We start from the raw sequence: 27,997 nt of genomic DNA on the forward strand, positions 1-27,997 counted from the left end.
CTATACTGCTCTCACGGTAAGAGTAGATCACGAGGCCATCTTCTCTTCAATCTTCTTAGAGGATTACCTGGTAATGTGGAGGAAGATAGGTGTTCTATGAGAGGGTTAGGATGAGCTGCTGTAGAGGAATGAAATTTGAAGAAACGAGCGTTAGCAAGATCTGTAATGAAAGGGATTTTGAGGTCATTATAGATAGTGAGGTTTAGATACATAGAACGGAGCGTTAAGAAGTTTTCGAAGTATTTTTGACTGTAATGTCTGGAGGCGTAGTGAATTGGAACGCTTAGTCGATCCCCATACTTCGATTGCCGTATGACCAAATAGGTCGCAGTAACAACAGGTATAAGAGTCTTTTGTTAGGTAGGTTATGTTTCGATCGTTTGTCAAGGAGTCTGGCGAGAAGTTTGTAGCTTTGGTTAGTTTCTTGTCTTTTCAGTCTAGTATGGGGATTCCATGTCAACCGTTTGTCTAGGTGCAGTCCAAGGTAGCGTACTTTGTCCACAGTTGGCATAAGAGTTTGGTTCAAGATGATAGGATGATAGGATTTTCCGTCTAAGAGTAAATACTATAAACTTTGTCTTCGGAAAGGTTGGTTTTGATTCTCCATTTGAAAAGCCAGTCCTGTAAGTGGTTTATGTGTGTTTGTAGAGCTCTTATAGCGATAAGAGGATCGGAATGAGGAGATAACATTGCAGTATCGTCAGCAAAGGTGGAAAGAATGGCATTTGGATGTTGAGGTATGTCTGCTGTATATGAGGAGTAAAGAAAAGGACCTAGGAACACCAGCTCGAGCTAGATGGATATCAGAGTCTGCTGCTCCACAGTTTGCTCTACGATTTGCCAACTTCCGACTTAATTTCTTTAAACAAACAATTTTTAAACATAATTTATTCTTCCTAAATTCGCTGATTTTATCCGTCCTATTGCGCACATTTTTTCCGCATCCCTTACCGCTTTTCGACCTTTAATCCATCATCCGTTTTTGGGTGATCATTTTGGTGCAGACAGCTTCACTTTGTTTACGTCCCCGTCATAATCAGCGAATATCAGAAAAAAATACGTTCTTCTTCCCTGCCCCTTCTATTCCTTCCGCTCTTTATTATTCGGGGTATTTCATATGAGCTCCAAAAAACACAAATTACTTATATAATCAAGTAATTGAATTTATTGTTATTTTACTCCGTCCTGAGGGAGTTTAGGATTTAGTCGTCGACGGCCAGTTTTCTGTCCAAGTTGGTGGTACTAAGCTTGGGTATGTACTCTGCACTATATTCCAATCCTCATACTTTTCTGAACACGGCCATCCTCTTCCCTCACCGAGAGCCCGGCCCTTGCCTATCAATACCTTCAATTCCTCAAATAATTTTCTGGTTAATAATTATAGTGCACTCACGTAATAGGATGAAAAACAAATTTCTGTCTTACCTGAAACAAAAGAAAAAGAAAATGTAAATTGATTTATTAAGCAACTTGAAGTAAATATTAGGTTATAAATGTTTCATAATGAATTGGCATTTCTAAATTTTATTTTTCAATTTAAGACGCTTCAACATCTAACACTTGTAGTCCAGAAAGATGAAACACTCCTATTTACATCCCCATTATTTCACAAATTATCTTCTCTGGCTGCCAAGGGCTGAAGATCTCACATCTGAACCCAACGATGAAGAGGCTAATCACAGAATTGAAGGAGAAATATGGGTTCGAAACGGGTAGAACAATATCTAGAAGAATAAGACCTTAATTTATGATCAACTGAGATGGAAGATATGATAAATTGTTTCATAGATGGAACCAGGAAGGAACTGACAGCATTATCCTTGGGAGGTTTCTGAATCCAAGGAGATAAGAGCAAAAATGTGGCACAAGGAAGTATAGCTACTGGTAAAGTTATATAGAATAGTAAAGTGTGGCAAGACTCTGGAATAAATCCAGAACCCAAAAAATGGAGATAAGAATCTTCTCTCATACTCCTAACTGGGATTCGAAACTAGTAGGAGACTTAAGAAAACGCCCGGTTCTAGGAAAAGATTCGCTTTACTATTCTGGACACTCTGTATAGAGGGCGATGGAAGAGCTAATGCATTGGCAAGGGAGAAATCATTTTGTGTACTGAAACCGTCAGCCCAAAGCGACGGCATTAATTGAAGGTCAAAGAAAACAAAGAGAGTGGAATGGTAGTGTGATGCTATCGTTACGCTAAGAGATTTATAGGAAGAATTAATCCAGACACTCTATACAAGATACTTGTTGAATCTGATAAAGGAGCATTAAAGAATTCTGGTGATTAGACATGTATCTATATCTGGTCACCAGAAAACCATCGGAAGCCTGTACATGGTGTAAGAGACCGTATATCATTATTTAATACAGAGTTCTCGCTTTCTCGAAGTTAGACGCTGGCCAAATATTGAGGAAGGACATTGATATTTTTAAATATTACGAGCAAACTGATTTTAGAGAGAACTTTGAGGTGATTTTTATTTATGGGGATGCATAAGAATTTCTTGAGTGTCAAGCCCCTCGAGTTTCTTGAGTGTCAAGCCCCTAGAGTTTTTGCGACTCTAATAACAATAAGCGAGGTTGAAGTCATCTCTAGTAATCAACATCGTGTCGGAAGGTTGCAGATAGCTTATCCTTAAAAAGTGGAGCCCTACTTAACATAGGTAAATTATCCGATAGGGCAATTTCCATCACTGTGAGGTTCAGGATCAAATATCAATAGTGAAAGAGTGAAAAGATTTTATCTGTTGAAAGTCTATGAAATAACATTAAAGTGAATCTTGGAAATATAAACAAATTAAAGTTGCTAACTTTACTACATAGGAGCGGAAAAATCCTTTGGGAAAAAAATGAAAGAAAGTGAAGCACTGAGAACGAGGATAAGAAAAAAGATCTGAAGCGCTGTTAGTCTAATGACCTACGATAAAGAAACAAAAAGAATACTCAATTAAATGGAAGAAATTGAAATGAATTCTAAAGTAAAATCCTGCGGATGTAGTCTGCTTTGCGCACCTTTCTTTCTGAAAAGCGTTTCAATAAGTCCGTTAAAAAGAAAGATATACCAGCTCTCCTTTAATACAGAACAACTTTATCGTTGAACTTTAATGATATTCTTCAGTTGCTGGAAGGAAGAATATAAAAAGCAGAAGAATGAAAAGTATTGGAGAGGGGAGGAAGGCGAATGGAAGGACAAAAGGAATTGCTTTTCTTTCTCAAAAGGCAAAATCTGATTCAAACAGAAGGACATTTTGTTTCCAATCTCAAATTAAAACTAAATTAAATATAAATATAAAAAAAAATTAATTAACATTCTTCCAAGAACATCTGATTTTATCCTTTACCGATGAGGGTGAGGGGAAATGCGAGGTGTGACTATTAAATAACGAGACTGATGCTACTACAGAAGAACTATGCATGCGCCAAATCTTAACGACTGACAGCTGTGCAGCGTAAAGCCTTCTCTTTCGATTGCAGCGACTCGCGTGCTTGTAGAGAGATCTGTCTGACCGGAACCGTCGTTTGTGTAAGAGCTGTTAGTTTCGTTTTGCCGAAAACATGATACTACACGTGTAGTAGAGCAACGAATTGTCGTGAAATTTCACATGAAACTTGGTAATACCGCTACTGAAACTTATCTTTTATTAAAAGAAGTTTATGGCGATGAATGCTAATCACGTGCGCGAGTTTTTGAGTGGTTCAAGCGTTTCCAAGATGACCGAGAAGACGTCGGAGATGATGACGGCCCGGGTCGCCCTTCCACGTCCAAAACGGATGAAAATATCGATTATCATTAATTAACATTACTACTGTGAAGTGCTTGCGTAACTCCGTGAAAGAGTAAGGAAAAAATGATCCGATATGTGGAAGAACAAGTCATGGGTTCTCCATCAAGAAAATGCGCCGGCTAACATTGTATTGTCTGTCAAGACGTTTCTAGCCAAGTACAACATCCCAGTTTTTGGCCATCCCCTGCCCCTATGTGACTTTTATCTGTTCCCCAAAATCAAATCTGCATTAAAAGGAACACTATTTCAGTACGTTGAAGCTGTGAAAGAAAAAGCGGCACGCGTCATGCAGGAGCTCACAGAAAAAGACTTCCAGCACTGTTTCGAACAATGGTAAATTCGCATGGAGCGTTTTAGGGATAGGGGAGGGGTGCATATTGAAGGTGATAATAACTAAATGTGTTTAAATTTAAAATAAAATGTTTAACAGCAATAGTCTCGTTATTTAATAGCCACATCTCGTATTCAGTAATAACTGGGATTATAAATTTGGATATATTAAAATTACGGGGAAACCGCGCGTATTTTTGTTTGGTAAAAAAATATTTGTGTTTTATATTTTTAAAGTTTGGTGCCGAAAACCCGGAAATGCGAAAATCAATTTCCCAATAACAGACGCTTATAACAAAATTGACGAAGTAAAGAAAAACTAAATCTACCGCGGCTGAGATAACTTCGTCAATAAAGGACGATGCTTATATAAGTTTTAGGAAAAGGACGGAAGAGTATGAGGAAATAGCGATAACAGTGGTAACCAATTTTGAAGAAATTTAAAGCAAAAGCAACGTACAATAATGGGAGTTGAGAAGGTAGAAAAAGAAAAAAATGATAAATAAAATAGGTGAGTAGCAAAGTAGAGAAGTGAACAAATATAAAAATAATAAAGATGTATTAACGGAAGAAACTGTGGAGCAAGAAGTCAACAAAGAAACTGACAAACGAAGTTACTGAAGAAACAAATTGTGGGCAAACTTGATATTATAGCATCTATGCAAAGGTGATAAAGAGGATGGACGAGACAAAGTTAACGGAGTAGACGTGGAAGCCAAATGTATTCGACTTGGACAGAGAAGCAAGACTGCAATTGAGCTAAAAGTACATACTTCCACTCGGAAATCAAGGGCAAGCGAACATTCGAGCTGCGGAATACCATTTATGGCCGTTGCCCTAAAATACCTGAGTCCTAAGGTGCAAAGAATATAATAACATCAGTCGCTTTTTGTCTGAATCTATTAAAATCAAAAGGTAAAAGGTAAAATTGTCGTTTTATATCGAACTTCTATTCTTGCATTTCTCTAAAGAATGATTAACGAGATGCTTATATTTTTAAATACTTCCTATGCAATTGTTTTGTGGGAAAATCATTTACTACTTAAATAGAAAGGAACTACAAGAGATATACTAAAACCACAATAATGATTCTAAAGTTTTTTAATTATTTAAATACAACATTTCGCTATCAGCACCATAATGGAACAAATTGTGACACAAAAAGAATTGTTGGGTTAAAAAATAAATAAATAAAATGGACTAAAATGTTTTTAGAGCGAAGGAATGCAGCGGCACGAGGAGTTCCACTTAGCGTTACAACATCTTTCACATCCAATCCGCCCAATCCAAGATCCTTCGTAAAAAATTGTAAATTCTCCATTTTAAGTAAGCAATGAAACAATTCTAAACCACCTAAAAATTCCATTCATAAAGGATGAGATCCGCGCCTTCCACAAATCCTTGCCTACAATCCTCTTACAGACCAGCAATCCTCTCCCTTCATTCCAGCTAATCCTTGAGCTTGCCCAGGTGCCTTCTCCCATATTTATGGTATTTTGATGTTGTCTGCATATCACCAATACTATATACTGACATGTATGGTAGGTGTTAAGTCTGGAGATAAATTCATTGTTTTGTCTGTTAAAACATTTACTTTAGATTTTTTTTTTTTTTGGTTATACCAACCAGCCGTATTGGTTACTAACCACTGGTACGAATCCAACAAAAGGTGTTCGCGCTCGAAGCACTTCGAAACAAATGGTCGCCTGTTTTTTCGGAAAAACTGGTCATGTGGCAACAGTGCCTTTAAAGGAACGTAGAACGATCAATTCTGAATGGTACACAACCATTTGTTTGCCGGAAGTCTTCGATGAAATAAGGAAAACAAACAAGCGCCGTCGGATCATTCTTCATCAAGACAATGCCAGTTGTCACACATTTCGTCTAACAACCGACTATTTGAGCACTCAAAAAATCGAATTAATGGGTCATCCGCCGTACAGTCCTGATTTGGCACCAAATGATTTCTTTTTGTTTCCGAACGTCAAGAATAAATTACGTGGACAACGATTTTCGTCGGCAGAAGAAGCCGTTGATTCAAAGCATGTATGGTTATGTTTTGGAGGTGTCTCAAGAGGAATGGAAAAAATGCTTTGACAAGTGGTTCTAACGCATGCAGAAGTGTATAGATCATGAAAGAGAATATTTTTAAAAACAATAAAGTCATTTTCAATGACAAATTACTGTTTTTTTTATTATTAGGCTCAAAATATAAATAGTGCCCCTCATATTAATGACAATGGAAAATGATGCTCTGAATCGGAGGACTTATTATATATAAAGACTGAGAGCAATATTTACTAAAATCTTATAAAACTGAATGTCTAATATTACTCGCAAGTGGCCACCACGCATTCTTTTCGAAAGCAGTATAATAAAGAAAATGTATGACAGAAGTGGACGATTGATGGTCGTATATAACGAAATATTGTATTTACGTTGTATATAGAATCATATCTAAATGCATCGTGTACACATTTATATATTACTGTGGTCGTATTTTCTATTATGATAGGTGTTGTTTGTCCGCCCGTTCATTATGTAAATGTATGCCATATTGAAATACCACATTATCTGTCAGCTGGGGGTAATTTACATTATTTTACGATTGCGCGCTGTCCTAATGGTACATGCATTTGTTTAGTGCAATTTTTACTCTAGTATTTCAAGCTTTCCCATAATGTAATTATATATTTTTTTACTGTTATTAACACTGTGAAGCTTAGAATGAAGTGGGTTATTAGGTTTGAAAGAAATTTGTATTATCTTCTAGTGACCGTGAACTATTAATATTTCGGATTGAAATAGCGAGGATTCGGCCAAAATAATAAAACAACAACTAATTCATCTTTTCCCAACGTATCGACAAATTTCTAGTCTTCTTCAGGGCCAAGAACAACACTAGTCATTATCGACATTCCCCATATAAGTCCCTTTATATTTGGATATATGTTCATGGTATCCGTTCTATGGTTCTCAGTTTTCCCTGTAACTCAACCAACTCACATAACCACGTTAAGTTCTGACGAATTGTAATTGATATCATTACTAACAGTATTTTTAATAAGATGTTTTTTTTATATTCCTGTGTTTCAATAGTCTAATTAATTTTATTATTAATTTTTTCCACGTCCTGAAGAAGACAATAAATTTGTCAAAACGTTGGCGAAAAGACGGAGTTGTTCTTTTTTATTTTGACCGAATCCTCGCTTGTTCACTCCTAAATTTGTTAAAAAGAAATATATAAAACTTTAATTACTTTATACACAGGGTACGTCGAAAAAAAATTCTGTATAAAAATTACTTAAATTCTGTAGGCTTGTTTAGGAAAGGACAAAGCGGTATATCCACTGCAAACAAGGGAAAAACCAGCCCTCAGTAAGAGCAAACTAATGAGCAGGTTAGTGAATACGTTCATCTTTTAACTTTCAATATTATTTCTTTGACCTGGGATATGTCGATTGGAAATGCTCTTGAATGTACTGAATCCTTTCAATGTACCAGAAGATTGCGCAAATCTACATCCGTCGCTTTATTAGTGACAACTAGGTTTGTTTGGCTAACATTCATTAAAAGATCTTTGTCATTTCCAACTGAAAATTCACCCTACGATCTCTAACACAGGCAAGAAAAAAATTAACCCATATCATTCTTAAACAAGAATGAATTCACATGGTTGTTTACCGAACCCATCCTGGGACCTTGCCAAAAATTCACACCTTCTCAAACCCATCCGACTGCAACACAAAATATACCATGGCAATTGCTGAGTTGGCGTCCTTTGTAGCAACTAAAAATGGCTCAGTGACTCAGTAAATGGCGCAATTAATGTATGCAAATAATTCTCTTGTACTCGAATAACAAATCATAATAATAGATGTATTCTGCAATTTTTGTGGCACAACTAATTCATCATTGTGCTTGACCGAAGGGAAATTAGTGAAATGGTCGGTCTCTGAAGATGGTATGCGATGTGGGGAATGGTATATTCTCTACTTTAATATTTTAATTACCGCCATTTATGAAAGCAGATGTAATGAAAAGGTGCCAGGCGCCCAGTATTTGAAGTGCAAGAAGATATTTTGAGGTTCTGAAACACCACAGTAAGTAGGTAAAAGAATAAAGATCGAATACCAGAGCCAAATTTATTTTCTTTATCTTTTTTTTAATCCCCGCTAGAAGAAGTGTTTGTAAATTTATTACATAATAAATGCCATAAACATAATAATAAATCCTTCCTATTATTTTTATGTAACATTATGATGTAATTATATTTTTAACAAAGTTTACGTAAAAAACTAAGGAAACTAATTCTACTAAATACTGTTAATGTTCAACTAATGCGATACCCCATAAACTACATCTAGTTTATTATTATAGTTGATATCAAGAAGGCTGGAGAGAAAGGAGCTGGGCTACAAAAGGGGTGAATTATATTGATTGTGTGAAGTTGGCGGGAAGGGACAGCACCCGCGTTAATGCTAACCGGGCCATTGCCTAAATATTAATAAAAAAGAAAAAGGCTATACAGTTTTTCTCACGGTTATTATTGTGTAATGTTCAATTTTTAAAGACAGTAATATGTTTCATTAATTTAAAATTTAAAGAACATAATATTAATTATTCATTTTCTTTTAACTGTTAATTAAAATCAACAAGGGTGCATTCCTACCGTGTTAATACCCTTTTTGTTAATTCAGTCAACATTTATTTAGTTCTGTTCGTGTTATTTTTTATCCGAAAGTGAAGAGGATTTGCAAAGCGTCCTACAACCTTCTAAAATATTCATTAGCCTTCGCTCTCATTATTTTTTAGGCTAGCCTTCCAGGATATCGCCTTCCCAAGATCATTTGATCCATGTCCCCAAACCATCTAAACTGCCCTTTGAATTGATATCTAAAAGATGTATAACCTTTAGGCTAGCTTTCAAGGTGGTGTGTCTGGATATCGTCACGAAAATACTTCTTTCTCGCCCTTCTAAATAACCTAATTTCAGCTGCCTGGATACAACTTGTTTTTCTTCCCTTTAAGAGCCGAAGATTTCTGAACCGGCACGTATAATGTCGTTTTGGGCCTATTTGAGATTCATATATTTGCTAATAAAACCACTATTTTTATTCTCTGGTTCAGTTTTTCTCTCATTTTATCGCAGGCACTGAGCACTATCCCAAGATATCTATGATAGGAAATCTATTTTATGGGCAATACGACATGGATACCGATCTGCTGTTCGGCCTACCTGGAGATATCAAACACTTGGCCAGGATAACAGTCATATTCCTACTCGGGGATAAATTATTTTTGTTGCTTATCAAAAAGATAATTTGGAATAGAATTTATTTAAAAAATATTTAACTTTTGCTGGTGTTCCTCAGGGCAGTGTCCTAAGTCCTCTTCTTTACTCCTCATATACAGCAGACATCCAAACAACCAAATACCATTCTCTCTACCTTTGCTGACGATACTGCAATCTTATCTCCTCATTCCGATCCTCTTATCGCTACAGGAACTCTACAAACACACATCAACCATTTACAGGACTGGCTTATCAAATAGCGAATCAAAACTAACGTTACGAAATCAAAATTTATAGTATTTACTCTCAGACGGAAAATCCTACCGCCTATTATCTTGAACTAAACTCCTGTACCAACTGTGGACAAAGTACGCTACCTTGGACTGCACCTAGACAAACGGTTGACATGGAATCCCCATATTAGACTGAAAAGACAAGAAACTAACAAACGCTACAAACTTCTCGCCATACTACTTGACAAACGTTCGAAACTTAACGTACATAACAAACGACTCTTATATCTATTGTTACTGCGACCCATTTGGACATACGGCATCGAAGAATGGGGATTGACTAAGCGTTCCAACTCACTACGCCTCCAGGTATTACAGTCAAAAATACTTCGAAAACTTCTTAACGCTCCGTTGTATGTATCTAATCTCACTATCCATAATGACCTCAAAATCCCTTTCATTACAGATCTTGTTAACACTCGTTTTCTTAAATTTCATTCCTCTACAGCAGCTCATCTTAACCGTCTGATAGAACACCTATCTTTCTCCACATTACCAGGTAATCCTCTGAGGAGATTGAAGAGAAGATGGCCTCGTGATCTACACTTCTCATGAGAGCAATGAAAAAAAAAATACTTTAGCATAGTAACTTTGCTATTCGTAGCAACTCTGTTAGGAAGCGTTTTTAAACTTGCATTTTTTCCCCTTTATTAGAGATTTTGGACCCAAATTGAACAGAGTGGCATGCCCTCCTCTGTAGATCTCGATTTAAGGAAAATTCTTTGCAACAGCAATTCATAATGTGGACCTAGCTTAATAAATGCACTCCTAATTTCATCTCACGTAATGTATCTTTACTCTCGTAACAAATTAAGTAGATTTCCTGTGATAATCATGTTTTCTCTTCTCTTTAGCCAATATGAGTTTGCTGTTTGGATTATTCATCTACCTGTAAACTTAAACATTTAACATTTTATAAATGATTCAGCGATTTAGATTAAACTTAGTGAGCACACTTGGAATATGATGTTATCAGGTCGATATTTAAATAAAATGGAGGAAAATACAAACACATACACAAACACACGGTAAAATTAAAAAATGTCTAATCGATAAAAACTCAATTAGCTAACTATGAGAGGGGATATTTTATAATTTACTTTTTTTTTTCTCTTGTTCGCTTGTAACATAGAAGCCTGGACCGTGAGGCGGCGCTTAAGCGGACCTATAACTCTTTCAGGGTCACTTTGGGGAGGAAGGGTTAAAGGATAAAACTCTTTTCCTTTCTTTAATTATGGAGCGAGTAATTACAATTAAAATCACTCTTCCAGAGTTCTTTTTTTTTAAGGCTAGACTAAGAGGGCACGCTGGAAAATGTATAATAAAGTGAAATAAATGGCCATGATCGTATTGCAGAGTTAATTAAAAATGGGGGGGAAAAATTCAGTATTTTTTTTGTTCATTATTTTATTAGTTTTTACAACAATTAGTTTTGCATGAAACCTTTTATTGTTGGGGAATGATGGAAAATCTTTAATTGTATAATTGTCAACAATTAGGAATAAAAGAATCTTAGTTATAAAAGATGGGCGGAAAACAAATTAAAAAAAGGAAAAAGGTAGGGTAAAGTCGGGTGAGATGGCCAATCGGGAGAGATGGCCAACAGCCGAAATTTAACCGAAATGTCGTCCGACGGCGCTGCGTGACTTCTCCAGTGATGAACCTTCATGTCTGACTACAGTGAGCTTATTTTGGTCTGCGTCAAAGCGTTATTAATTAACTCAGAGTATAAAAACATTATCGTCTCAACAAAAAATTTTATGATAGTTGCATATTGCGTGCTGCAGCGAATGTATGTATATGTCGAAATTTTAGTGATGTTTTTTACATATTAGGAAAGTACAGTATACATTAATGAATCCTAACTTCTAAAACTGTCAAAAAGTACGCGTTGAGTTATGTTTATCATGTTGGCCATCTCTCTCAAGCATTCGGGACAGATGGCCATCAAACAGTAGGGATAGATGGCCAATTATTTTTACTTTTTTTCTGTTATAGTTTGGCTCAGTTTCCAATTCACTACAGAAAAATGCCAATTCAGCGTAAAAGACAGAACACTAACCGCGGAAATTATACTGAAGAAAATTTGAGATCGTATTAACCCCACACCCAAACTGTCGTCTCTGCAAGAAAACGAGCCAAGTCTGTTGTCACTTTATTAACTTCTCTTGAGCACATTGCTGCTGTGAAAAACAGAGTTGCCAAGAAATCCAAACCAACAAGAAATACCATCTCCAAAGAGACAATTCTGAAAGAAAGGATTATCCGAAAAAGAAAACGCTCACCTTCCCCAAGTTCCGATGAAGAGGACGAAACAGGAATCGAATTTAAAGAGGAAAGTGATGCCATTTTAGAAATCGATGAAACTGAATGTACAGGATATGGGGAAAGCTACAACAAGACCAGAAAAAAAAGATTGGTTGGAATGCATAATATGCCGGAAGTGGTTCCACGAAAATTGCTCTTCTTTTGCATACGCTTGCCAAAATTGTAGTAAAAGCGCATTTAAAAAGAAGAAGAATAAGTAAATATTAAGTAACCATTCATTTTTCTGTTATTTTTACGTTTTACTAGTGCAATTTCATTTACAATATGTGGCCATCTCTCCCAAGTTGCATTGGCCAACTCACCCAACCCTGTGGGGATAGATGGCCAATTGCTATTTTTTTTTTTTTTTTGTAAGAATAAAAAAACGTTTCCCTCAGCATTTTTTCTGCAATGTTTTCCTTATCTTATGTTTGTGAGCGTATGAGGTTTCCAAAAATAATAATAAAGTAAGCCTAGTCCTTACCAAAAATTTGCAGGCACCCTCCAAATAAAATGGTGGCCATCTCACCCTACTTTACCCTATGCATCAAATTAGTCTGTAAAATGCCAATTTTTCTCTTGTACTCAAAGCTGGGGTAAGAAGATTTTCCCCAAGAATCGCTTCCATCGAAACAATGCCCAGTATTGTTTCCAATTTTCCTTAGTCACCACTTAAGAAAGATATGAAGCGCAGTTAAGTTTATAGAGTAGTTGGATGAACCGAGTTAAATGCAACGAATTCGCTTATAGTATGCGCGAATCTTCTCACCTCAATATTTTGTTTAATTAAGGAGTAAAAATATAATATCAAACAATCTGTATTTCTTGTAACATATTCATAAAATCTCTAGTTTTCTTTTTCAACTTTTAGATAAATATTCACAATTTGCAATAAATATAAAAAAAATGGAACCAACAGAATTGGTGTTTCTGCAACTGGCTTTCTACTGTGAAAACTATTGTAAAAGAAGTAAAACACTTTGTCAATTTTGCTTACAATAATCCTTTGTATACAAACTTTCATTTTTAAAAAGTCCTATAGAGGAGATTTGGGGTTTATTCGAAGTTTTGTTCCAATTTAGATGCCAAAAAATTTCATACTTTTAAAAGTTTCACAAACATTTTGCCTATTTCGACGTTGTAAGATTGAATTAGCAAAATTAGGTATGTAAATATGCTCAATATTTGATACTAAAAATATATTTCTAACAAGCTATGTACACAAATTACAGAGGCAAATCTATAAACAACAACGGTAAAACGGATAAAACGTTTCTCTTAATATTTCAGAATGCACCCAAAATATTGCAAGTGATTTTGAAGTCTAATGTTTACAAAGTGGATTCAGGCTTCATGCCCTAAATGTATGTACTCGACTCGTATATTTAGCGACAATTATCCAAAATTTTCTGAAAATGAGTAGAAAAAACTTTATATGAAAGAGAATCTGTTTTATAAATTTATACCAACAATCGTCCTCCAAATTAAACAAATGCCGGGCTGCACTCCATTCATACGCGAATCTCATTCATAGTTCCCCTACTATAATAAATGCTCTTACATCACATTGAGAGCCTAATCAGTCTATTAGAAGATTAACCCCTAGATCTAATAGTTTTACTCCTAGCAGTAATTTTAATCATTACCTTATGAATGTTCAACTGATTACAATATTTTATTTTTACTTTATTTAGCTGGCAAAACTGCAAACTCATTCTAGCTCACAAATGAGGCAGAAATTGCATTCTTTATACGTGCTGTAGTAATTTCTTTACGCCTAACTTATACATTATCAATTTAAGACAAAGAATAATTTATCTACGACCATCTTCTTCCTTTCATAATAGTTTAAAAGATATTACTAACTTAATTTTGTATTTATAAAATAATGAATAAATTAAATTGTAGCAGCTTAGTAAGTGCATAAAATGTAAGCTTCAAGCAAAAGAATAACATGTTTGTTACGAGGTGAAGTTGAAAGGGGAATTTCATGTTTGTTGAAGGCATGAGCTAGCTAGAGGTATGTAGCGGCGCCGGAAGGCGAGCCACCGCAAAGGCAACTCATTCTAACAGAGCTTCTTACTAACTTTAACCCACTATAAGCTCTTACACTGCTCTGCATCCTTGAGAGATGCCAAACATCACAGGCTTTTCGGCTAAATTATCTCACGAATGCTTAAAAGTAGGCATGTAAACATCACTGCACGCTAACTAGCACGCTGTACTAAGGTTATACCGGTGTTATATATATTATATATATATTTGAAATTTAAAGGGCTTCTAAGAATGCATGCATTATTAGACGGAACGTATTGGAGGTACATTGGAACTGCGCCAAAAGCAGTCCAACTGAGAAGTCCAAGCGGGACCTGCCTGGACCCATTGCAGTGCAAATCCTGGAGGTAACAGCAAATTTTTTAAACATTATAAACGTTAAACAAAAATCCCAACTTCTTGATTAATGCATTTACAGTGCAATGGAACTTCCTGCAAAGTTAAGAATCCTGCAATTGAAAATAATTTAAAATTATAAAAACTTAATTTAGACAGAGTTTTGGTGCGGCTGGCAGGTAATTAATATCAAAAGACAAAAGAGATTTGCCCAAGTTCCTTAGGTTTTGCGGGTGGTAAAGCACACAAAGAATACAATAGACGCAAGTTGTATAAAAACCAGACCACATCAACGCAGAAGACAAAGTCTTATTTCAACCGTTAACCACGCTATTTGGCTGCCCTGTTAGTTTAGCTTATAATTGCTATCTAGATCTATATTTTACATTTGTAAATCATCGTATTATTCTGGTTATTAAATTAGTTTTTTTAAAAGTCCATATTCCAAAGTTCTTAGTTTTTAATTCTCTTTCTTTGAATAAAATAGCCGCTAAGTACTAAACTAAGTGGCTGCTTTAAATTACTTCAAGAAAGCAAAGCTACCACTCTACAACAGTCTTAATTTTAAACAAAATTCTCCTAGAATTAAGTTAAAACGTACGTTATTGTTATAATCGCCTTGAAAAAGTTCTCCAGCTACGTGATATGTTAGGTTTTCCTTACAACTGTAAAGAGACGACCAAAATTAAGATTTAAAAAAAAACTTAATGTACACAACATTGTATTTCTACGCTAAACATCTGCCACCAAATTTATTAATATTCAGCCCATTTTATAAAGGAATCGAGCCAAATTTTATAAAGTACGTTACAAGAATGATTATGAAAATTAATGACAGGCCCAAGAAAATGTTTTAAGTAAAATCTGTTAGGCAAATTTATTTTAATTTTTTAAAAAATAAAGAAATTATTTTTTATACACAGCTAAAAAAGACAATTAATTTTAATAAATTAATTAGATATATTCTTGGTTATTGATAGGTTTTAATTCAATTTCATATCGCGGGTTGCCTACTTTACATTAAAAACACTAAGAAAGTAAATCTTTGCAAAGATTTCATTCTCCTTATTCCAACTTGAATATTAATTTGTTTTAAAATGTATTTATTAAAAATTTTAATGAGAAGAAAAGATGAGACAAGAAGGTAACAGCTGTCCGCGAACAACTCTCTGAGAAATGTAGTGAGGAAGTGAGAAATATGCAGGCGATAAATAGTGAGTGGAGCTACAAGTTGGGAGAAATGAGAGTAATTAATTAAATAATCGCGCTTAGAGTTTAACTGCATTTGAGGAGAAAGAGGAATGGTTAACTTAGAACATGAAATAATATTAATTAATTCTATTATAATAAATAATAGAAAATTAAATAAATATTTCATAAGAAACGAACTGTCGCGACGCGTCGATTTTGTTCAAGGCGATTATAACAATAACGTAAGTTTTACCTTAATTTTTCGGCACGGAAAACCTAAAAAGTAACTCTTTTTTGCCAAAATGGGTAGTTTTTTTTTAATAATGCTCCTTCAGTCTTATACTACACCATAAAAAACATTTTTGGCTCCTAAACAATATTTTGAGAAGTTTTAACCAATTTTAACAAAGGTTTAACTTCCTATTGAAGGAAACATTGCTTTGTTAGTTTTTTGAACAACTTTTTAGAAAAAATGGCTTAAATTTTTTTATTTTTTACTTTTGTCCGATTCGTAACGCGCACTCTTGAAATAAAAAAAGTTTGTATGTTCAGGAAGTACGTCAAAGGCTTTGTTGGTTATCTTCGGAAAAGCAAGGCCTCTCTGGAAAATACTAAGCACTTATTTGGAAGAGCTTCTGAGTTCTCTGTCAGGATTCCAATAGAAAAAGACGTTCATCAATTACAAACATACTTATCGTTACTTACTGGCCCAATAGCAACTAATTATTTGATTTATAGAATCAAAAACTTAACAGGTATGTTAACGGAACATCCTCTTTCTTCAAACATGTTAAGTTATGAGGGAAGAGATCCAAAGGAATTTATAGCGAATCATTCTATAAGGAAGCTTGGGAGGAAAGATTCATTTTCATAACCATTCTGTTTCAGATAAGAAATGAAACTTGTTATTATGATACTTTCGCTATTCAGAGAAGCTTTACTATAAGCACCTCCTCAGGAGCGCCTTTAGGAAATTATTTTCGTTCAGTTAGAATTTCCAAATTACATCAGTAAATATTATTTGATGCAATTGTTTCTGAAAATGAATTGTTTCTGTATGAATCATAATGTTCAGAAAACCCTTGGTGGAAAAGGCGAGTCCTTGTCCTTTGTCCTTCCAAGAAAAACAGTCGTTAACAATTCATGGACCCCCGGGAATATTATATGAATGATTTGGCGATGAAGTTTCAGAAAACATTTTTAATCCGATCTGAGACATCGAGACGGCAGGAAAAATGTCCAAGAAAATGGGGCAACTTATAATTAAAGTCTAAAAAAAATGGAGATAAATTATTGTAACGTAATTTCGGGGAAATAGCGTTATTACCCGAATGCTATAAGGCGCTGCTATTCACAACAATATAAATATATAAAAAAATAGACAGAATGGGCGAATAAGACTCAAGGCTGTGTACCAGTTAGGATTTATAAAGAATAGGTCAATCAATCATAACTGTCAGGCAGGTGCTGGAGAAAACATATGAAGACAACGTGTCCCTGCTCCATTAACGGACATCAGCGTTAACAAGAGAAATAAACTGTATCACTGAAAATGGCCAACTCAGAAGATGAAACTGGGAGAATAAAGATTAAAGAAAAATCTGCCATAAGAGATCAATGTCAACACAGGCCTCAAACTGGGATACCTTTCATGTTTAATCTAGTATTGATATAGACCGTTAAAGCCAATCCCGGAGGAAGTATTTCCAACAGGATGGTCCAGACTCTAGTAAATATGCTGACGACATTCTGGTCTCAGCTCAGAGTGAAGTAGAGTTAGAAAGTATTTGGAGTGGCTTCAAAATTTTATGCGAAATTTCAAATAACAAAATTGTAAATTATTTGCGTGGCTAATTTTTGCGCGTTCAGAAGGCCAAGAAAAAAAAAATTATTTCTATTAATTTTTCCGTCTTAAACTAATCGAGAGAAAATGTACGTTACTATTTCATTAAAAAATAAATCAATAAATAAAAAATATAAAATGCGATGGCCGGGAATCGAACCCGGATCAACTGCTTGGAAGGCAACTATGCTCACCACTACACCACCATCGCGGACTGACAGGTGAAAGTACGGGACAGAAGAGTAAGATACGGCACAATTTTATTATTTTTGTAATATATACGAACATCTTTTATTTATTTTTAATCTGATTTATTTCAGTATTGCTCTAATGGATTGCAATCAAGTGAAACTTCAATCCGAAAAACTCATTTTATTTATGAGTAAATCGCAAATAAATAAACTATAATTACTATATAATTACTCTCTTTAAAAAACCTAATATTATTTCTTTATGGTTTTATGAACAGAAGTAAAACTAACTCCAGAAGGTGAAAGTGAACATCAGGCATCGGCAGGACGTTCCAAACCTTCAATATTTTGTGTATTTTTATTATTTTGGACACGCAATTCGTACTCTTTTCAGGGGTTAACTTCAGAATATCTGCAGAAGAAGTTGAGGGAAGCACAGAGAGTAAGAAGTACCTATACTGCTTACCAGCACTTTCCTTGCCCAAACAAAGGCGTAATGCAAATCCGTACCAAAGAATGTGTCGGAGTCACCGAGTTCTGGGGATCCGAGTAAGCAATCTTACTCAGATAACTGAGGAATTGAGGAATCCCCGAGTTCTTTGGTAATGAGATGTTGTTCTCTCCACAGAGTTGGAAACTAATACACTGCCTGGGAGTAAATATGCTAATTTGTCGGCTTATCCATCATTAGGATATTCTTGGAGAGCCTGGCTGGTTTTCGGAGTTGGCGGTTGAATACCCTTTTTAATACACCTCCTTCTATTAGGAGCCAAGTTTAGAAATCTGGGAAGGGATTTACGGGAAAGGGTAAGTGGGAGTTCAGAAAGATTATGCCTGACTAACTGCTCTCTAATGTTTACACTTCTTTGGATAAGGCGCCACGGTAGCCGAGCGGTTAGAGGGGAGTCCAGTAAAGCTAATATGTATTGTGGTACTGTGTTCGATTCCCGGTCTTAGGCCTTGGATTTTATTTAATGGTAAATAAAAGAAATTTACAGTAAAGTATGTTTGGTGGCCGCCTCCGCCCACGACAACCTAATTGGTAGTTGGACGTTAAGCCCTGCCTGAAAAAATAGGCGATTACTTTACTTTACTTCTTTGGATAGCTCGCTTCTTTTTTATCCATTGTAGCATTGGATGAGGAGAGAATGGAGGGCTCCTATGCTGAGAGCATGGATGTTACCAGCTGCTAGAGAATAATGTACCCCTACCTAGAACCGTTTTAGCGAAGATTGCTTCAGCATAGTCATGGTGAGAAATTCAAAAAAAAAGGGAAAGAAGTGAGTTAGGTACAGGAGTAGTTATTCACTTACTGCCAGCTCCTAATTCTCCTTGAACATCGCTACGGGACCTGGGTGAATTGTTTCAACAAAGGGGATGCCAATGGGCACTAGAGGGGCAGCAGTGCAGCATTTCCCCTCCCCCAAAAAAAGAAAAGCAGAAGAGTTTTAATTGGATGAAATAATGGTCAAGGGGACCCACAATTTTTTAGTAAACTCCGTACCAATACTGTGAAAAGTATTGTTTGCGGCAATAACTTGCTGTGGCAGAGTACCCTTGTTACGTATTCCTGTACAGATAATGAATAAGTGTTACACATATAAAAACAAAACCCTAAGCGATAAAGTTAACTAGAAAGCTCATAAACAAGTAACAATGTCTCCTACAAACAAAAAGGATTCATCAAGTTTTACAGCTCACTACTTTTAGCTTTTTGCAGAAACGCCACTAAAAATTCCAGAAAACGTTACTGTATAATTTACTTTTTCTAATCAGCTATTTTCCTACTGTGACGATGCAAATGTGCAGCTCTATTTTTGTTAAGTTTAAATTTTATTATTCAATTTTTTTTTAAATTACATCTACAAAAGTTTTGAGACAACAAATTATTGTTTCACTTTTTTACATCTAATTTTAAGCACAAAAAACTTGATAATCTAGGAAGACATATAGACAGAACTAGGTGAAATAAGTGAATTGTAAACACCTTAAAATATATTACAAACTTAACAGTGTAATCTGCTATAAATATGAACCAATGTTATTGTACAATAGATAGATACCAATTTCGTCTACAGCTGTGCCTGAGAAAGAAACCGCGCAAAGGCTGAAATCATATTCTTCATCTGTCCAGTTTGTGACAGGAGTGGTGTTGGATGCTGAATGTCTGATATCCCATCATCATCATAACCTTACGCCACTTCTGCCGCCTTAGCGGTGTGAGCAGTTCCTCTTTTCTCGCACCCTCCTTGACTTCCTCTTCCACCTGCATCGTCGTCAGTCCTTCCAATTATGCTTCCATTCTGTCAGAATCCATTCCTTAACAAGCCCGAACCAGCGTGGCCTATTCTCTTCTATTACTTCTGCTGGTTGTTCATTCAAGTTGGTTGTTATTGTGGCGTATTACCAATCATATCTCTTATGGTCTTCCCCCTCTATCTCCTCAGATACCTTATCTCAGTTGCCTGTATTTTACTTTTTGTGTTTCTTAGACATTGTACAGGGCACCGATGAGTATGTGAGTATGAGGAGAAATGTTGACTATAGCTGCCGATAGCTTCGTATTCTTTGAAACTTTTCTGATACTGAGGAAGCCCTTCCTGACCGCGTTAAACATCCTACCAGTTCTTTCCTTAATCTTCCCGCTTCCATCCTCACTTAGATGCGCTCTTCTACTTGAACTTCGAAACCTAGTCCACCTTTTCTTCTCCTAATGTTACCACCCTCTAATTCTATTTATTCATTTTTCTATTTTGATTTTCAAAAGTTCCTTACTTTTTAGAAAATGACCCTGGCATGTTATACTGGACTCTTTGCAAGGTAATACGGTTAATACCACTTCGAAATTACTCCGTAATTAATTGCAGTTGAAATTTTTAATATTGAAACCAACTATCTTTCGAAAATAACTTCTAACTTGCAAACAAAATTTAAACACTCATATTGCATTAATAGGGTGGAACTTTAAGGACATTATTCTCTTTACTATTATACAACAAATTTTAAGAATTAAACAAGATAATCTAAAATGATTTTATTAAACTGGTATTTTACAAACAATAACACCGCACACAAATATTATTATGTAAATACAATAATATTATGAACTCCCCTGGAACAATAGAGTTTTAGTAATTAAATATGTTGCATAGCATATGACATATGATCTCACGGAATGGGATGCAGTACTACCAAGTAACTCGAGGGACAAGTGTTATTCTAGGAGACTGGGACATGTCACTTTTCTAATAGAGTTTCATTTATGTAAATACAACTTTAGGATTGCATTAAGACCTTAATTACAATCTACATACAAGTGCCAACATATAAACTGTATTCGTATTAAATTTTAATAGCCAATGACAATTTATTGAAAAGAACTAATTTAGACGATACAGAACAGGTAGAAAAACGAATAAATTAGATCACATCAAAGTGGAAAAAAGAATACGGAAATAGAGGAAGACCAAAAATAAGTTTTTCGATATCCCTTTTAGAGTCAGAACGCTGAATAACATGGAATGGATCCTATTAAGCTTACAATTTGAAAGATTTAATTTAAAGTTTTACATAACTAAAACTTACTTGATAAGAAACAGTTGCATTTCAGATAACCTCTCGATAACCCTCCAAAATTGTCACTCACAAATAAAAAAAGCCTTATGAATACTGAGAGTACTACAGGCATCGGATTGGAATATGTGGGACACGAAAACATTCCAATCTGGAACGAATCCAAACTCTCCAATCTGAATATCTTCCACAATATTTCAGCTTGTCCATATTACGTATCTAACCTCCATTACGCACTGAACTCAATACTTCATCTTCCTTTGTCCACGATCATCCATAACAGATTTCACCCTATTCTCTAAGTTCACACCAATCCTTTAGCGCTGCGAAACACTTCTAATTTTTTGTTTCAAACTTGCCATTTTACAACGACCATTGGCCCCACCCATTCATGGTTCCTTGATTTTAAAACTGTCCAATGATACTCATCAATGGATGTCCACCATTTAAGGCAATCAAGGTATGTTAAGTATCTTCATATGTTCCACATATTTACTTGTATCTAAATAAGTTACAAATTTCACAAAAAATGAAAAAAAAGAGAAAATTTTTGATAGAAAGATAAAAGTACAAACCAAATAAAACACCTGTTGAATAAATATCATTTTAACAATCAATAATTTCAGTTTATTAATATTTAATTCTGAAGAATTATATTGTTGATTAGACAACAATGAACCATTTATCCACAAAGTGCTCTCTCTGGCTTATTATGATATAAAGCGAGGGGATTACTTCTACCTACAATGTTTAATCTATTGATTTATTGACTACTTAAATAAGGGCAATGTTCAATTTACATATTGCACGATATATTGTCAAATTTTTATTTATTTTTGGAAAGCTGAAAGCAATCATGTGCCTGAAATTTTTTTAAAATGAAAATTAGATGCCCGTTTTAAAGGAGATTTGATTCTTTGATTCAGCTTTGAGAAGGCTGCTGTTAGCTCATCGGTAAACATCATTCTAACTAAACTTGATTCGAGTTTAAATTCCCCTCTCATTATATACCTTCTGTTTGCCCCTTCTGATGGAAATACAGAGCGTTTGACGTAACGACTAGCTCGGAAATATGAACGTTCAACAGGTCTACTTAGATTATTTCTTTACTTTACCAAGGTAAAGCTTATCTCATTTTGAGTAATATTTCTCTCTGAAAAATTGAATTCTGTAACCCACCAAAATATCATCATCTAAATGGTTTAAATTTGTTAATTTCACTTCTGCCATAATCGAAGTCTTACCATTAATTCTATTTTAGAGTTAATCTATTTTGATTATCTGAGGTAATTTGAGTTATTTTATTTAAATTTAATTATTGAGCTGCCATTAGATATACAAATTATAAAATGAATGTAAAACCACTTTGATCATTTAGAACAGTGTTCCACTATCCTTTGTGTCTGCAGTACAACTAAGTTGTAATTTCACATCGTTCTTTTTATTGCCATTGAATTCTACTCTGTTTACTAAAAGGTAAGGTATTTACGGTAGCCGAGCGGTTAGGAGGCAAGACCTGCAAATCTAATATGCATTGTGGGACTGGGTTCGATTCCCGGTCTTAGGCCTTGGATTTTATTTAAAGGTTAATAAAAGAAATTTACAGTAAAGTATGCTTGCTAGTCGCCTCCGTCCACGACACCTAATTGGTAGTTGGACGTAAAGCCCGCCTGAAAAAATAAACTGAGGTGTGCTGCCATTCTTTGGAATTCCCACCTTCAACGGATTATTATTTTTATAAACTCGTGAGGCCTCTTATCTTGTAGCACCACTCACCCAGGTTCACTGGCAAAGTTCTAGGAAGAGGTAAGAGAATCGGCAGTCGGAGATTATCTCTCGCTCATCCAACTTGCAATTCTGAAGTTACATACCCCTAAATTAAAAGGATGAATGCTAATTCGAATCTAGTTTCGTCTTCAAGGGAGCGCAAGGGAAAGTAGGAAGGTGGAAGATAGGGATAACCAACAAACCTCTACCATACAGTGCCCCAAGAACCTCACCCAACAATGGTTATGAGGAACGTCAGGCAGTCAACTTGTAAAGAGATAAATCAGCAATGCTCTGAGATAAATACAGTCTGTTACTTCTTAAACTGGAATATTTTTTGGAAAAAATGTTTGTTGATTAATAAATTATGAATATTAAAAAAATCACTGCACTTCTTACTCAAATACGGAACATTATAGTCCCGTGGCACACCGATTGCTGAACCTTGATATAGTCAACCATAGACAACAAGTTTGAGTTCTATTTAACAAGGAAATAACCTATAGTGACTAACAAATAAGTAATACACTAATTATAGTAATAATGCAGACGCCAGAACCTTACTGCACACTATTAATTACACCTATGCAATTATTTACAAGGTACCTTTGCCCTACTAATCAGATCACTTCACAATTGAATTTAGCAGTCATAGTTGATTTTGATAATATATTCAGGTTCAGCGTGTAGATCCAACTTAGCAGACAGTTGGGAAATGGGATTTTTTTTTTACAGAAATTTCAAAGAATTTAAATTGTTTAAAACGACAAGCAGTACACTTTCTCATTGGATGAAATTTCTAGCACAGCTGCCAAACAGTTATAAGCAATTGTAACCATGACAATAAGTATTGAAGGTTATAGATTTTGTTTAGTTTGGAAGGAAAAAGGGAATGTATAACTGCTCCTTTTCCTTGGGTTTGGGCTCAGGATTGTTACAAACCTCCTTTTATTGAATAACAATAAATCATTGATTAAAATATTACCTGTTCTGTACTCGCGCAAGCTCCGCGAAATTCTAAAGCACGATAGAAAGAAACAAAGACATGTTCGATAAACGAGTTCACAATGACAAGCAATATTTTATCTGGAATATGCATGCATTTCTAGTTACGGGCAGAGTACACAAGAAAATAAAGTAATCTCACCCTTTTCGATTCATGGGCATGTGAAAGGGATAAAGCGCGTAGCAATTGACGAGGCAACCAAAGAAAGGCACAACTTTTCTTACCACTATTTCAAAGATTCTAATTCTTCAAAAAACTTGGCAAATTAGAGCCATTATTATTCTCACCAAAATTACAGTTTGTAAAACAGTATATTACACTGAAATGTAACATTACAGAGAAGGCTAAACAAACCAACGCGAAGTTTACAGAATTGTCTAGGAGCTAGTTTTGCATGACTATATGAAGTTTCCATGAGATAATAGGAGCTATTATTGATATCTTAAAATACTGAAAAATTTTATCAGTAAAATGACACTCCTGGTAAGTCAGTTTTCTTTATATTCGGAAATTAACCCCAGCTGTGAATTTTAATAAAATTAGATTGGTGGCAAGAACAGCATCATTCATGAAAATGGTTCTTAAGAGCAGAGTTTCCCAACCTTTTTTTTTGGCTCGCGTACCACTTGGTAGTACATCGTGCTAAATTGTACCACTTCGTAAAAAATGATTGTATTTCGTGAAATTAGTTATTCCGAGTGTGTTATTTTATTATTATCATCTTTATTTGTATAGAGATACAGTGTATCTGTTACAGAGGAGTTCATCAAGTTCATGTTTACTTTATAAACTTTGTAAAATGTAAGATCTTATTTTTAAATAATTAAAAATTGCGTAAATATTTTTCTCTTTAAAATTATTAATTAATTTACAAAGTTCTTCTTTAGGATTATTTTATTTATTTATATGAATTGGGATTCTAAAACTTTCACAGACTGGGCAGCTGATAAACAATTAATGTTTCCAGCTCTTTCTTATTTATTTCACATTAAACAATGATCTTTGGGTTTGATTTTATAAATTACGTTATTGATTTTTAATTTAATAATATAAGGGCCACCCAATCTTGTGTTTAGAAAGAATTCTTATAACTTGAAAAGAAATGAGTTTGAAATCCAATTTGTGTTTTCGAGTTTTGGAAAATACTCCATGAAAGACAATTTTAATTCAGTTAAAAGTGTTATTTTATTTTCTTGTATATCTTGAGACATTCTTACCTTATTATTCTACATAACATATTAACAACTTTACTGTATAATATTATTAATTAATATAATTGTTATGAATTATAGGAAAAAACGTTTCTATGAGACTTTTATGATTTAGTTTTTTTTATATTTTTTATATCCGCCAATATTGATTATTTTTCGAGTACCACCAACCAGCAACTCGCGTACAACAGGTTGGGAAACGCTGCTACAGTGGAAAGCCTAACTCCTTCTACTAAAAGCGCCCTTAATCGAATAATGCAACAACAAATATTTTGAACAAAAGTAGTATAGATCTGCATAATTACAATTAGTATAAGAAATTTTAATGAGAATCGTTCGAGACGTTTTTAAAGTGGCACTTTCTGTTAACTGATCTTGACCAAAACCTTATTAAGACGTCATCAGCTGGACCACCTTGTAAAAACCACTTTTATGACTAAAAACGGATATTTCTAGTCGAAAACTCCAAATCAAAAATCTGCACGATTCCTTCTTCTTATTGGTGGAGTAGAAGTATTAATGGTTTGCAATATTAGTTTCATATTTTTGATATTAAATAAAAAATACGTCAATTTTTAATCATCCTAAAACATGTGAAGAAAGTAAGGATTCACAATTAATTATTATATTGCTATCCTGTGACAGTGCAGGTATGCGGAGACCAAAATCCTCAACGCACATGCGCCCTGCTATAAACATACAAAGACTATATTAATGAATTGCAAATAATTAATAAGACAATAAATATTCTTACACAGAATCAAAATACAGAATAGGATCACAATATGTTGAAGAGAATTTCTCTGATATTATGTAGCATAATGCAATAATTGTGACTGCTAAATAGTGTTAAAACAGGAAGGTACAGGTTGGCCATACAGTTATACCAACATTGTTCCTACCAACAGGAAATGGTTAGACCAACAGGTGTGGAGAGTGCTGTGGACCCCCAGCGAGCTCTATACGGCCGCTTGCCTACAGCAACAGATTGTATAATCAATAGACAGGGGAGAAGCGCTGCTCTAAAAATGGACAAACCAACAATCGCCTGAAATCCAAGATCTATTCAAGATTTTGTATTATTGACTTCTGATGAAATTTACGCCTAAAAAAATGTACTAGGAAATGAGACAGTTTCGGAATTTGACGACTAGAAAAAATTCAATTATAAACCATTGTAGATATAGAAGGAACTTTGAAGATCGAAAGGGCTGAAGTGACCAGTTCGTAAACCAGATAGAAAATAATGCAAATCATAAATATTATAAAAAAAAAGAATAAAACTAGAACTGAACACTAATTACTACTAATACAAAATACTAATTTGAAAATGAAATGAAAATGTAAAAGAAAAAGAAAAGGGAACTGGTAGAGACTGGGTAAATAAATGATTCCAAAGCAAGCGGAAAATTATAAATATACAAAGAAGTAAAGAAGTGCTAATTTTTGGAGTAGAAGCTAAATTTTAGACAAATTGCTGGCAATAAAACCAGCCCTTTCGAGCTTATCTGATAACTCGAGGAACAGGGCTATTCGTAAAAGAAATAAGTTCGAGATTTTTTAGTCAATAGCGGTGTCCAAAATATAATCTTACTTCCGACACATAAGAATTCGAAGTATCTCTCTTCCAGCATTTTTTCCAAGCCAATGGAGTCGGTTCTTGTTAACAAAGATCATAATTTTGATCTAATTATAGTAACAATCATATGGTAGTTTACAACACTCGTCGAGTGTAATGAGCAATCATTAATACGTATCTTAATAATATAAAGATAAGAGCAATAAATTTACAAACAATAAAACTTCTAAGGTGTAAACAATTGCACAAGAAAAAGAGAAGTAACAATATAGTAACAACAGAATAGTTATTACTTGCAACTAAAGTAATAAATGTTACTACATTCATATAAGTATATTGTAGCTATTATCCCAGACGGCCACAAACTTGTTTTTGCCCCATTAATTTCCCATAAATGTAGAACGTTGGGGCAAAAATGAATCGTTTCCTTTCTGGTAGCATTTCTTGTACTAACCTATAATGTCACCATACCCTTCTAGAAATGTTATTTACGTACTTTCCTTTAATAATAATAATTATAATAATAAATATAGAATTGTCTTTCTCTTTTTAATCGCCACATGTTTCCTAAATTTCTGACCACTTCATTAAACCCCTTTTTAGTTTCACTAACTGGTTTTTGAAAGATATTACTCGTACTATCATATTTCGATTTCGAGTTTTTCCAATTTTAAAAATTTTAAAGTTTTAAAGTTACCTGAGCTCCAAGCAACATGGTTTTTAAAAAATGGTCGGGTTGTTTTGCTGCAAACAACAAAATGTATCAAAAACAAAAAGCTTTGAAACTTTAAAAATTTTGATATTGTATTGAAATTAAATGTGTTTAAAAAAAAAAAAAAAGCGAGAATTGTAGAAATAGAATGTCGTGTTTGCACTAGATTTGTTATTCTACAGCACAGCAAGCCTTGGATTTAGTCTAGGCTACATCCTCCCAGCCTTTTCTTTCTTTAATTCTGAAATCCTTCTTTAAACATAAAATAAATAAAAGCTGCAGGTTATAGCGTTCTACTATCTCAGAGTTTATTATAGGTAATAAATAATAGGTTAATCTGGCAATGATTTAATGGTCTCATAAATAACATTTTTTATAAAGGTTGAAGACTTACCATCGTGAAAACTTTTTTTTCCAGAACAAATCAACAAACAGGTTTTGGTAGTATACTGCAAATTTTGAACCATAGCTGGTCCTTCATTTCTGTGAAAGAATTTGAAATCTAAAATCCAAAGCATC

General features: G+C 34.5%; 1 protein-coding gene, 1 long non-coding RNA gene and 1 other non-coding gene across 5 annotated transcripts in view; all 3 read right to left on the minus strand.

Moving 5' to 3' along the window:
• LOC141460566 (uncharacterized) overlaps positions 1-27,997 on the minus strand; it is a 519,534-nt gene that overhangs the window by 318,893 nt on the left and 172,644 nt on the right. The window lies entirely within an intron of this gene.
• Positions 8-27,992, minus strand: LOC141451498 (uncharacterized). Its single transcript, XR_012456864.1, has 3 exons — positions 27,873-27,992; positions 27,464-27,510; positions 8-1,425 (listed from the first exon to the last, which is right to left on the minus strand). It is a non-coding gene; the product is annotated as an uncharacterized lncRNA (long non-coding RNA).
• Positions 17,579-17,650, minus strand: TRNAG-UCC (transfer RNA glycine (anticodon UCC)). Its single transcript has one exon. It is a non-coding gene; the product is annotated as a tRNA-Gly (tRNA).

The sequence above is a fragment of the Rhodnius prolixus genome, unplaced genomic scaffold (genome assembly GCF_049639745.1).
Source record: "Rhodnius prolixus isolate KJV_2025 unplaced genomic scaffold, Rpr scaffold_1, whole genome shotgun sequence".
Classification (NCBI taxonomy): Eukaryota; Metazoa; Arthropoda; class Insecta; order Hemiptera; family Reduviidae; genus Rhodnius; species Rhodnius prolixus.